This window comes from Halichoerus grypus, chromosome 5, assembly GCF_964656455.1.
Source record: "Halichoerus grypus chromosome 5, mHalGry1.hap1.1, whole genome shotgun sequence".
Lineage (NCBI taxonomy): Eukaryota > Metazoa > Chordata > Mammalia > Carnivora > Phocidae > Halichoerus > Halichoerus grypus.
The window spans coordinates 52,205,911-52,219,372 of NC_135716.1; the positions used below are offsets into that span (position 1 = coordinate 52,205,911).

Below are 13,462 nucleotides of genomic sequence, written 5' to 3' on the forward strand. Positions count from 1 at the left end.
AGGAGGGGGAGCAGAGCCCCAGGGAAGTCCCTAACCTCAGAAACTGATTCAGTAGCACCTTTTTATCTGGTGCCTGTGGCTTCTGGTCAGGCTTAGACGTAAGCCAGTTCTCCGTCAAATTTAGTGTGCACGTGAGTCACCTGGTAAAATGTAGGCTCTGATTCAGTAGATCTGAGATTCTGCATTTCACACATGTCCCCAGGTGTTGATACTACTACTGGTCCAGGGACCACACTTTGGGTTTAACCCACCCTCCCTCCAAGCATCCTGTTCTCTGATTACCACCACCTCTTTCTGTTCAACTGTACCCCACACCTCATTTTCAGTCATTTTTGGGCTCGGCTAGGACCTACAATCCATTGATCCTACTAATTTCCACTATCTGTCACTCCCGCCGGTTCTTCTTCCCCAGTTAGCGCAGCTTAGATTCCATTCGCTCTGTTTATGACACTCCTTTGCCTACACCTTCAAGTTCTTTGCTTCTTTCTCTCTTTCCTCACTGTACTCACCTGCATACTTCATCACTCTACCTGCCCCACATCTTCACCTGTGCTGCTGATGTGGCTGGAGGAACACACACACCCCTATGCTAATAGGTCTCATTTTTATCTCAGTGGGCCCCTAAGACTGCTGGTTTCCTTGTCCATTCACACTTTCCCTCTCCCAGAGGACGTCTCCCTACTTTCTGCTCTCCTACGAAACCTTCACTGTTTTCTTTCCCCTCCTTACTTTGAGCTGATAACCTTGCTTCTGACGTTCCCTCTATTGGATTCACCCCATGTCTTCATGTGGACCCATGTCTGGGGTCTTCCCTGCAGGAGCCATGGAAGCACTGGGCATTCTCTGATTCTGCCTGGGGTGCCGTCATGATGGTCACATGGAGGGGCCAGCATGACTGTACCCATGCCCTAAACTAGCTTCAGTTGTTCAGTAATTATCATAACTGTTTTGCCAGATGGCTCGTTTGTCTCCCACCCCCACCAGAAAGCTCCATGAAGGCTGGGAATTTTGTCTGTCTTGGTCAGTATGGAAACACCACCAGGAATAGTGTCCAGCACATGGAAACTATCCTTAAATAAAACATTTGAACAGATACTAGATATCAGAGGTTAAATTAGAGTGGAAGATGTGATTATATTTGAACAGAATCTGAAAAAGCCAATCATAACAAAAACTACATATCAACATATATATTTTAAAAGCCACTGTCATCCTTTCTGAATAGACAAGGCTACAGAAGACCCCTGTTTGGGGACCCTTTTGGACCTGACTGTGCTGAATGTCGTAGAGATTGTTGAGCCTGCTAGGCCCTTGTGGGATCAGGAGGGAAAATGACCAACATCCAGTTCTGTCCAAGAATTCCTGTCTTCTCTCATTAAACACTTTCAGGGAGGTCAGTAGTTAAGTCAGCCTTTAACCAACCCACCTGCTCTGGGCCATCAAGCATGATGTCTTCACCTGGGACACTGACAAAGAGCTGTAATGAAGTAGCATTCGACAATTCCACAGGCTAACTATGCCTGCTTCGTCGTGCATTTAGGAAAGAGAGGATATTTTTGGCCATGCATATGATGCCATTTGGGCCTACGCTTATGAAAACAACCACATGGCTTTAAGTTGGTAGAGGAAATATCCTATGAAGCCACAAATGGAGGCACTCTCTTTGGGAGTGTATAGTGATGCTCATTCTCAAGGATGAGAAGACAGGCAGTTGGTCCGTTGCAAGCGAAGGAAAAGCATATCAGTGTGCAAAGTTCTAGAAATATTTAATTTCATTCTGAAGTGTTTTGCTTTTAATAACATTGCCAGCATAAGTCCTTGCTTCCCAAGGTTTTGAGCAAGCTCTGGTTTAGGAAGCAAAAGCAGAGTGTGTTTTGTGAGTATTAGATAAGGTGACTGACCTCACATAGGGCCGAGAATACAGAGGGTGCTCAATATATGTGCTTTCCTCCCTCTCTCTTCCCCTACCTGTACCCTTTCTGATGGTCCCCATCCAAATTGTTGTCTTCCTGCATAGGAAGGAGGTTAGGATATAACTATTACTATGTTTTAATAAGTCATCATTCATTTGAGACCAATGATTCTCAACTGGGAAGTGATTTTGCCATTCAGGGGACATTTGCCAAAGTCCAGAGACCTTTTTGGTTGTCACCACTGAGGGGCAGAGGAACACCAACCCCTCAAAACAAGGAATTATCCAGCCCCAAATTCCAGTGCTCTATACTTTGCACTGCTGTTTATAGTTCATTTCTCCACTGGACTCTAAATAAAAGAAGGGCCAGATTGAGAAGGATGTAACAGGCTGTGGATCTGGGTTGGAGGACCCACCTGCCAGGTACCAGGATCCACTTACTCTTAATAAGCACATTCCAGATGGTTTCCAGCTTAAAAACAAGTGCTTTCCTAGATATTCATTTCTAGATTAGTTGTTTAGCCTCTTAAAAAAAACAGCAATAAACAGTGTGGCAGAAGCATGGAGAACTCTGGGTGGGAGCTAGGGAAGATGAGACAGATGCTGAGCTAGGACGCTGGGCATGGTGGCAGGTGCCATGACGGGGAGCTTGTCACACGGTGCCAAGTGGCTTGGGTTTTATCTCAAGAGCTGTAGAGAGTTCTACATATGGAGCCCTCATGCTCTTTTCTGTACTCTACTCACAACCTGTACATACATATGTGGTTACCTGTGTCTCTGTATCATATATATTGGTAACTTGGCCTCTTGAACTTGGCCTTCTCATCTTTGCTTTTAGATAGCACAGAGGTTTATCAATAAGGCTTATTAGACAGATTTCACAGTGTCTCAAAATAGTTCTCCACTTTTGAATAGGTGGCCATTCCCAACACTTGTTTCTGAGGCAGTTGATTAGAGCTTGAAATAAAAACCAGGAAGGTTTTATACATGATAAGTTTTCAGGAAACCTACCAAAACCCATAATATTGCTGAACTGTAAGGCTTAGTGGTTCAGAATGGGGAATTTCCCAGCAAAAGGCAAAGAGGAAAGAATTTCCATTGCCTTTCTTTGTTGAAAGTTGGTAAATGTGATCTTTACTCTTTTCCTGCCTCCCAGTGTGTAACTCTCCCTTGCCTTTTGCTGCACTTTTCTTTTGGAGCTTATATTCAGGCTCTTAGACCATGTGGGTGGAGGCCCCATGAGGTACAGTGGGGGTTGGGGAGCTCTTGTCTTGTTGGCCACTGGAGAGTCTGACATGGCAGGTCATGGAGAGACCACCATCTTGCTTGTTGTCAATTTTACTTTTTTTTTTTTTATCTTTCTAGCATTGCTTTACTTTTCATTTTTTTTTTCTAAGAAATGGCTTTCTCTCCTCTTTTAAACTTTACCAAAAAAAGAAAAAAATTGCATTGGTTTACCTCAGTGGGTACTGTTTCTGAGAATATTCAGTCTAGTTATAGGGCCATTCTTTCATGACCCCTGCTTTTTACTTCCACTTAACATACTTTAAGTTGCCTTCCTAGATCCAAAGTCAACAAAAACAGAATTTCAGATTTGAGATTACATTCCTCAAACTTGCATCACACTTCCTCTTAGGGGAAGTGATCTTTATAAGTAATATAGTTTTTATTTTAAGGTAAGAAACCATGCTAACAAAAATGTAGCATGTTTCAAGATGAAAACAAAATAATATGGCTAAGTATATCGTAATAATTATCACACGGTTCTGTACCACTTTGTTCCAGCCATCTTTGTTCTGATAAGGCTGTCATCTTCTTGGGGCATGCAACCCTTTTTGTTTTAATCCATGGTACCTTGCAGAACTCAAAAGGTCTAGGTGTAAGGTGTGTGGTACTGGCCCACAGTCACTGTCCGTGTCTGTGGAGAGAGAGGTAGGATGAAACAATGTGTCTAAAACAGCATGGGCATAATTATTCATCATTGGGATGTGATTAATGTCATTTTCACTTTTCTACATATATAAAATTTAGGATAAATATATAAGTCTGTGAATATTTTAAGAGCAAGTTTTAACCTTTGTTTTTCAACATCCTTTTTTTATAGTATTAAAATACTAAAGGTTAATTAAATAGTTGTCAGTTGCTTTTCTTATTGCTCAAAACTTTAATAAGTAAATGAAAAGTTAATCATTTTACCCTTAGTTATTGTAATTTTCCTTCAGTTCAGAGTTTTGAAATTGTTTCTTCTTGTGTTTCCTTTCCAGAAAACACGAAGTCTTCTCTTATTTCAGCAGTTGGGTGTAACTTCAGAGCTGGGAAAGAGTGATTGCAAGGTATTCATGTATCTGATATATTCTACATTCTTGGTTATTCAAGCTTGCTTTTAGCTTAACATTGTACAAACGTCTATAGATTATTTGGGGACTCTGTGCATTGTACGACTGCAGACACAGCTTTGAAATTGAAAAGTCTCAAGAGTATTAGCTTGTGCAGTTTCAAATTTAGCACCACAGGTTTTTGCCATAGAGATTGTGAGACACCAATGGTTATGGTTTCTATAGTCTGGTGTTTCCTTTCAGTGATGGGCACTACCCTGGCTCTGCCTTCTAATGCCAATAAGAGACTGGGCAAAATGCCTACCCTTTCAGTGTCTCTACTCAACTTTGAGATTGGGATAATCACTGGATAGTCTAACGGGTTTGTTAGAGAGATTAATAGGATACTGTAGTATTCACCACTATCACCACCACCACAAACAAAATTATCTGAGGCTGTGTTTACTGTTATTAGTGGTGTTAGTAATCTCATATATGCTAATGATAAAGTTGTATCCAATTTCCTTAATGATCTTGGGTCATCTTCGAATGGAACCAAATCCAGAAAAAAATTGTCCAACCTAAGTGAAGGACAAGTTAACACAAAGACATTTTATATTTAATTGTAGCAGTTACCCGACTACTTGATTATCAGTTTTTATAATGAATCCTGGACTGTGAAGTGCTATGTTCACCCATTTAAGAGGTTTACAAACCTCGGACGCTGTGACCCGACTGACCCCTATCAATTATACATCATTATCCAATTCCTCTATGGGGCTAGAAAGAAAGGCGTACATCTGGCTTGAATGTTCCCAATCTCTTTACAGAACGAATCTTGTAAAATAGGCCACTGTCTTTTAATTAAATCTTTCTTTTAAGTTTCTGAGAATTTCATTCTCTTTCAGAGTAACCCCTTCCTCTTAAAAGAACAGGGAGCGTTTTCAGGGTCATTTTGATTACCCTCTGAGGTCTTTCTAAATATAACTACAGATCCTGGAAAACAGCCTGCCTTCTGTTAGTTAACTTAGTCTAAAGAATCAGTGCATTAAGAGCTTTGATTATCCACACTCCAAAAATGCCTTCCTCTGATCTCCCAACATTTGACAAGAATCTCGATTTGGGGATTAAATATTTTCTCCAATGCACTTCCATTTCCACTAGCTGCTTGCCTTACTCATTTTATTTGTGGGCCTGAAATGTAGAGCATTTTCCAGTTAGGGGGCATTAAGATTTAACTCAAGAATCTATATATTCTAGAATAAGTCTCAGATGTTTCTATAGTAGAATCACTGTCTTGAGTTTTTGGAAAGCATTGTATTGTGTGCTTTTTTTTGTACTTGGCTGCTTGCTTAAATTTAACTGAGGATTTTTTTTTTTCTGCCTAATTTCCAGTGTGCTCTCTGCCAAATTCCTGACCCCAATGTTTTGGTTATCTTCACCTGTATATCCCGAGCAGCTCTCAAAATTAATATGGATTCAGTGAAACCTCTTCCCCCTGCCCACCTCACTCACCTTCTGCTTACAACGGATTCCTTCTCCTAGAATCAATATTTCAATTAAAGGCATCATCATGTCGACCCCATGACTCAAGCCAGAAATCTCCGACCTGACATTGCTTCACTGTCTGCATCCAATACACACGAGATTCTGGATTTAAGATCATATATGAAAATTCCAAGAGCAGTGACTGGGGCTTGATGAGGCCAAATATTAACTGGCAGCATCTACAAAAGTTCATTGTAAATATCTTCCCAGTCTCTCCTCTGCCTCCTTCCGTCACGACATTAGCTCTGGCCCTCATGGCTCGACGTCAGTCTGTTGCTGGATAGCATAGCTCTCTTCCAACAGGCTCTACCCATTCTAGGTACCTTGCTCCCAGATTTATAACGTGGTTTCCTGCTCAGTGACTTCTGTGGGTCCTTTAACCTTGAAAATAGATCCAAACACTTTGGTGTGGACTCCACGATTGGCCCTGTGCACCCCTCCCATACACTGCTTACCTTTCCCCCACTTTGGCATCTCTGCTTCATTTGACTGAATTTCTCAGGATATTCCAACACACAGTGTGTGCTTTCAGGCACACGTGCCTTTGTGCATGCTGTTCTCACTTCTGAGAATGCCCTTGCCCCTTTTTTCTTCATAAATTCCAGTGTATCTTTCCAGATCCACCTCAATTTCCATGTCCTCTGAGAAGCCCTCCCGATTCGCCAATATAACTGGGCTTCCACAATTCTTAAGTTGTTTCTCTGATCATGGTGTATTTAATTAACCACTTGTATCTCTGACCCTCCTATAGATACTTTTGGAACTTTTAATTGTGTGTCATTTCCACCTTAGAAGCAGATTCAGCCCATATTCTCACCAACTTTGGTGATAACAGTAGTTACTTTTCACTGTGCTTAAATTTGAGGTTCAAAATTTAAGTTACCCCAACCCATTTTCAGGCTTCTAATGTGCGTTTGACTTGGAAGTGTGTTTTAAATTTCCAGAGTTGTTCTTCCCACTTATCAGAAAGACAAGCAATGAGAACGAACAGCATCAGTAACTATTTGGTGAGACATGAACCCCTAATCCAAATCAACACATGAGTGTGTTTCTTGAGAGATCACAGTTAACACAATTAGCGATAGACTGCATCTTTGAGGAGCTAGAAAAAAGAATGGGATTCATTTTTAATTCCAACCGATTGTGAGCAAGAAAGCAAAAGGCTTGGCTTTCTGGAGTGGCTTTGTAATCAGAGGTTACCACAAGCCTGTCAGGACTTTGAACAACTGTCTCCACTGTGAAAATAGGTTTAGCTTGTCGGGTGAGCGCAGGGCTGAGGAAATAGTGACTTTAGCCAGCTTTTATCTCTTGTTTGATCTTTGGCTCACAAAGATGAGGTTAATTGCAGCATAAGCTATTAGCTTTATTTTTTAAATCAGTCCATTTTAATAGCAACCTGCTTCTGCCCTGAAAAATGTCCAAGAGCAGTAAGAAAGAGCTGAATATAAGTATGTGTTACGTTGTGAATCTTGGCTTTCTCTGGGCCAGTAGTCAACAAAATACTTGGCAGTCACTCTAATCTTTCTCTTTTTTTTTTTTGCTGTCCTTAGCTACATTTATTGTGTATGTGTCTTCTGAGTTATAAAAGCAATATGCATATTCACTGCAGAAAATTGGAAAATGCAAAACTCCCTAGGAAGGAAAAAAGCTTCCACAGGAGGCTCTTACCCGAAGAGAACCATTGTCAGCATCTTGGCTGATATTAGCTTTATAGAGTTTTCTCCAAGCAAGCATACATTCCAAATTCTTCTGCAAAATTTTGCCTACATAGGAGAATTAATAATATAGTGAGTTCTCATATATTCGCAATCCATATTCACAAATTATCAAGATTTTGGTACCATTGGTTCATCCATCTCTTTTATTTTCTTTCCCTTCGGAAATATCTGCTAACTACTTTGTAAAGGAAAAGGGGTATCATGATATGCTAAGAACTATGGCAATTTCCCATACCCTCACTTACCTTTTATTAGGGTGCAAAAAGTATGGTTTTACACTCAGTATTGCATTGTACTTTGGGGATAAGTAGCCTTAAAGCTCAAGTCTATCACATGCTAGATGGGTATTGATTTTTTCCTCTTAAATCAATGTTTCCCTAGAGCATAGTTTTATTTATTCATAAAGCTAAGATGATGTCTGACAGGACTTATAGCAGTGTAAATCTATGGTACAGGCACAATACGGAGAGCTTTTTTGTAAGACTCAAAAATCAATGATGCTAGAGGGTTACTTCATAAGCCTGAAAAAGTGCATTTGCTGTGCTTCCAAGTGTGAAAGGAAAATTTCAGCATATGGTTAACTTCCATTCCTCTGTTTTTTGTTTTTTGGGTTTTTTTTTTGGTGCCACTTTTCAAATGAACCTAAATGAAGTGTAACTAAAATTGGAACATCAGGCTGGATAGAATCAAAGCTTCAGCGACAACCCCTTGTTGACACCAAATCTGTCAGCTCGCTCCTGAAAGATGTGCTGGCCCTGTTGATCTCAGTCCTGTAATGTTGCCCCAAGTGCAGGGATCCCAGAGCATGGGTTTTTCTACCCAATGGGCAGGGAACACAAGTGTGTTACATTTTGGGGATACTTCCTTCACTTTGGAATACTTTTGTCTACTTGGTGGTATTTTAAGAATATACAGTAGCTCTCTGGGGCGCCTGGGTGGCTCAGTCAGTTAAGCATCTGCCTTCGGCTCAGGTCATGATATCAGGGTCCTGGGATCGAGCCCCACATCAGGCTCCCTGCTCAATGGGGAGCCTGCTTCTCCCTCTCACTCTGACCCTCCCCCTATGCTCATGCTCTCTCAAGTTCTCTCTCAAATAAATAAATAAAATCTTAAAAAAAAAAAAAAGAATATATGACCGCTTTCTGCATAGCTAGGCTGTATAAGTCACATATAATTCTAAAGTATTCACTTTTTGTTGATACATGGGTGTGGGCTCTTCTAAATTTTTTAACATCAGCTGATTTTTAAGTGATTAAAAATGTATCTAATGGCTAGAATATCACCATCTGGAATTTTACTTTATCTTTTTAAAAATTTATTTTTATTTATTTATTTATTTATTTGAGGGAGAGAGAGAGCATGCACATGTGAGTGGGGGGAGGGGCAGAGGGAGAGGGACCGAGAGAATCTCAGGCCGACTCCCCACTGAGTGCCAAGCCCGCCACGGGGTTCGATCTTATGACCCATGAGGTCATGACCTGAGCCAAAAAACAAGTCAGATGCTTAACTGACTGAGCCACCCAGGTGCCCCTGGAATTTTAAATATCAATTTTCTATTAGCTATCTGATCTTAGCACAGAACTGGCTGGGGAGTCAGATGACCTAGACGCTAGTCTCATTATTTACTTCTAGCAGCTGGGTGACCCAACGTCACTTAAGTTAAGCGTCTGCCTTGAACTTCTGTTCTTGAACTTCTCAAGGACTAAAGTTTTTGTTTATAGTGTCATTGTGTTTGTTCATTTAAATAAAGGTAAGTGAGGGTTTGTGAAATGGCAGACATTCACTTGACTTCCATAGTCTTCTGTATATCAAGACTTTTTTTTTTCCTTTTGAAAGTAACTACTTGGGGCTCCTGGGTGGCTCAGTCGGTTAAGTGGCTGCCTTCGGCTCAGGTCATGATCCCAGGGTCTGGGATCGAGCCCCGCATCGGGCTCCCTGCTCGGCGGAGAGCCTGCTTCTCCCTCTCCCTCCGTCTGCCGCTCTGCCTGCTTGTGCTCTCTCTCTCTCTCTCTCTCTCTGTTAAATAAATAAATAAAAATCTTAAAAAAAAAAAAAAGAAAGTAACTACTTGATATTTTCTTTTTTTTAATTTTATTTTATTATTTTAATCACCATACATTACATCATTAGTTTGTTTCTTTAAAGTGCCAACTTCTTTTTTTTAATTTACTTATTTTTTTTTAATTTTTTATTGTTATGTTAATCCCCATACATTACATCATTAGTTTTAGATGTAGTGTTCCATGATTCATTGTTTGTGCATAACACCCAGTGCTCCATGCCGAACGTGCCCTCTTTAATACCCATCACCAGGCTAACCCATCCTCCCACCCCCGCCCCTCTAGAACCCTCAGTTTGTTTTTCAGAGTCCATCGTCTCTCATGGTTCGTCTGCCCCTCCGATTTCCCCCCCTTCATTCTTCTCCTCCTGCTATCTTCTTTTTTTTTTTTCTTAACATATATTGCATTATTTGTTTCAGAGGTACAGATCTGAGATTCAACAGTCTTGCACAATTCACAGCGCTTACCAGAACACATACCCTCCCCAGTGTCTATCACCCAGTCACCCCATCCCTCCCACCCCACCCCCCACTCCAGCAACCCTCGGTTTGTTTCCTGAGATTAAGAATTCCTCATATCAGTGAGGTCATATGATACATGTCTTTCTTTGATAGACTTATTTCGCTCAGCATAATACCCTCCAGTTCCATCCACGTCGTTGCAAATGGCAAGATCTCATTCCTTTTGATGGCTGCATAATATTCCATTGTATATATATACCACATCTTCTTTATCCATTCATCTGTCGATGGACATCTTGGCTCTTTCCACAGTTTGGCTATTGTGGACATTGCTGCTATAAACATTGGGGTGCAAGTACCCTTTCGGATCCCTACTTTTGTATCTTTGGGGTAAATACCCAGTAGTGCAATTGCTGGATCATATGGTAGCTCTATTTTCAACTTTTTGAGGAACCTCCATACTGTTTTCCAGAGTGGCTGCACCAGCTTGCATTCCCACCAACAGTGTAGGAGGGTTCCCCTTTCTCCACATCCCCGCCAACATCTGTCATTTCCTGACTTGTTAATTTTAGCCATTCTGACTGGTGTGAGGTGGTATCTCATTGAGGTTTTGATTTGGATTTCCCTGATGCTGAGCGATATTGAGCACTTTTTCATGTGTCTGTTGGCCATTTGGATGTCTTCTTTGGAAAAATGTCTTTTCATGTCTTCTGCCCATTTCTTGATTGGATTCTTTGTTCTTTGGGTGTTGAGTTTGATAAGTTCTTTATAGATTTTGGATACTAGCCCTTTATCTGATATGTCATTTGCAAATATCTTCTCCCATTCTGTTGGTTGTCTTTTGGTTTTGTTGACTGTTTCCTTTGCTTTGCAAAAGCTTTTTATCTTGATGAAGTCCCAATAGTTCATTTTTGCCCTTGCTTCCCTTGCCTTTGGCGATGTTTCTAGGAAGAAGTTGCTGCGGCTGAGGTCGAAGAGGTTGCTGCCTGTGTTCTCCTTTAGGATTTTGATGGACTCCTGTCTCACATTGAGGTCTTTCAACCATTTGGAGTCTATTTTTGTGTGTGGTGTAAGGAAATGGTCCAGTTTCATTCTTCTGCATGTGGCTATCCAATTTTCCCAACACCATTTGTTGAAGAGACTGTCTTTTTTCCATTGGACATTCTTTCCTGCTTTGTCAAAGATTAGTTGACCATATAGTTGAGGGTCCATTTCTGGGCTCTCTATTCTGTTCCATTGATCTATGTGTCTGTTTTTGTGCCAGTACCATACTGATGATGACAGCTTTGTAATAGAGCTGGAAGTCCGGAATTGTGATGCTGCCAGCTTTGCTTTTCTTTTTCAACATTCCTCTGGCTATGCGGGGTCTTTTCTGGTTCCATACAAATTTTAGGATTATTTGTTCCATTTCTTTGAAAAAAGTGGATGATATTTTGATGGGGATTGCATTGAATGTGTAGATTGCTCTAGGTAGCATTGACATCTTCACAATATTTGTTCTTCCAATCCATGAGCATGGAACGTTTTTCCATTTCTTTGTGTCTTCCTCAATTTCTTTCATGAGTATTTTATAGTTTTCTGAGTACAGATCCTTTGCCTCTTTGGTTAGATTTATGCCTAGGTATCTTATGGTTTTGGGTGCAATTGTAAATGGGATCGACTCCTTAATTTCTCTTTCTTCTGTCTTGTTGTTGGTGTATAGGAATGCCACTGACTTCTGTGCATTGATTTTATATCCTGCCACTTGACTGAATTCCTGTATGAGTTCTAGCAGTTTTGGGGTGGAGTCTTTGGGATTTTCCACATAAAGTATCATATCATCTGCAAAGAGTGAGAGTTTGACTTCTTCTTTGCTGATTTGGATGCCTTTGATTTCTTTTTGTTGTCTGATTGCTGTGGCTAGGACTTCTAATACTATGTGGAATAGCAGTGGTGATAGTGGACATCCCTGCCGCGTTCCTGACCTTAGGGGGAAAGCTCTCAGTTTTTCCCCATTGAGAATGATATTCGCTGTAGGTTTTTCATAGATGGCTTTTATGATATTGAGGTATGTACCCTCTATGCCTATACTCTCAAGAGTTTTGATCAAGAAAGGATGCTGTACTTTGTCAAATGCTTTTTCTGCATCTATTGAGAGGATCATATGATTCTTGTTCTTTCTTTTGTTAATGCATTGTATCACGTTGATTGATTTGCGGATGTTGAACCAACCTTGCAGCCCAGGGATAAATCCCACTTGGTCGTGGTGAATAATCCTTTTAATGTACTGTTGGATCCTATTGGCTAGTATTTTGGTGAGAATTTTTGCATCCATGTTCATCAGGGATATTGGTCTGTAGTTCTCCTTTTTGATGGGGTCTTTGTCTGGTTTTGGGATCAAGGTAATGGTGGCCTCATAAAATGAGTTTCGAAGTTTTCCTTCCATTTCTATTTTTTGGAACAGTTTCAGAAGAATAGGTATTAATTCTTCTTTAAATGTTTGGTAGAATTCCCCTGGGAAGCCATCTGGCCCTGGGCTTTTGTTTGTTGGGAGATTTTTGATGACTGCTTCAATTTCCTTAGTGGTTATAGGTCTGTTCAGGTTTTCTATTTCTTCCTGGTTCAGTTTTGGTAGTTGATACATCTCTAGGAATGCATCCATTTCTTCCAGGTTATCTAATTTGCTGGCATAGAGTTGCTCATAATATGTTCTTATACTTGTTTGTATTTCTTTGGTGTTGGTTGTGATCTCTCCTCTTTCATTCATGATTTTGTTGATTTGGGTCATTTCTCTTTTCTTTTTGATAAGTCTGGCCAGGGATTTATCAATCTTGTTACTTCTTTCACAGAACCAGCTCCTAGTTTCGTTGATCTGTTCTACTGTTCCTTTAGTTTCTATTTCATTGATTTCTGCTCTGATCTTTATTATTTCTCTTCTCCTGCTGGGTTTCGGCTCTATTTGCTGTTCTTTCTCCAGCTCCTTTAGGTGTAGGGTTAGGTTGTGTACTTGAGACCTTTCCCGTTTCTTGAGAAAGGCTTGTATTGCTATATACTTTCCTCTTAGGACTGCCTTTGCTGCATCCCAAAGATTTTGAATAGTTGTGTTTTCATTTTCATTGGTTTCCATGAATTTTTTTAATTCTTCTTTAATTTCCTGGTTGACCCATTCATTCTTTAGTATGATGCTATTTAGCCTCCATGTATTTGAGTTCTTTCCGACTTTCCTCTTGTGATTGAGTTCTAGTTTCAAAGCATTGTGGTCTGAAAATAGGCAGGGAATGATCCCAATCTTTTGGTACCGGTTGAGACCTGATTTATGACCTAGGATGTGATCGATTCTGGAGAATGTTCCATGGGCACTAGAGAAGAATGTGTATTCCGTTGCTTTGGGATGGAATGTTCTGAATATGTCTGTGAAGTCCATTTGGTCCAGTGTGTCATTTAACGTCTTTATTTCCTTGTTGATCTT

At 40.5% G+C, this 13,462-nt stretch overlaps 1 protein-coding gene across 3 annotated transcripts in view; it reads left to right on the forward strand.

Moving 5' to 3' along the window:
* Nucleotides 1-13,462, forward strand: part of PAG1 (phosphoprotein membrane anchor with glycosphingolipid microdomains 1) — a 143,160-nt gene that overhangs the window by 39,065 nt on the left and 90,633 nt on the right. For all 3 annotated transcript variants that reach the window (XR_013447820.1, XM_078072284.1, XM_078072282.1), the window contains exon 2: nucleotides 4,177-4,245. The gene's annotated coding sequence lies outside the window, so the exon portion shown is untranslated. The remainder of the gene's footprint in view (nucleotides 1-4,176; nucleotides 4,246-13,462) is intronic.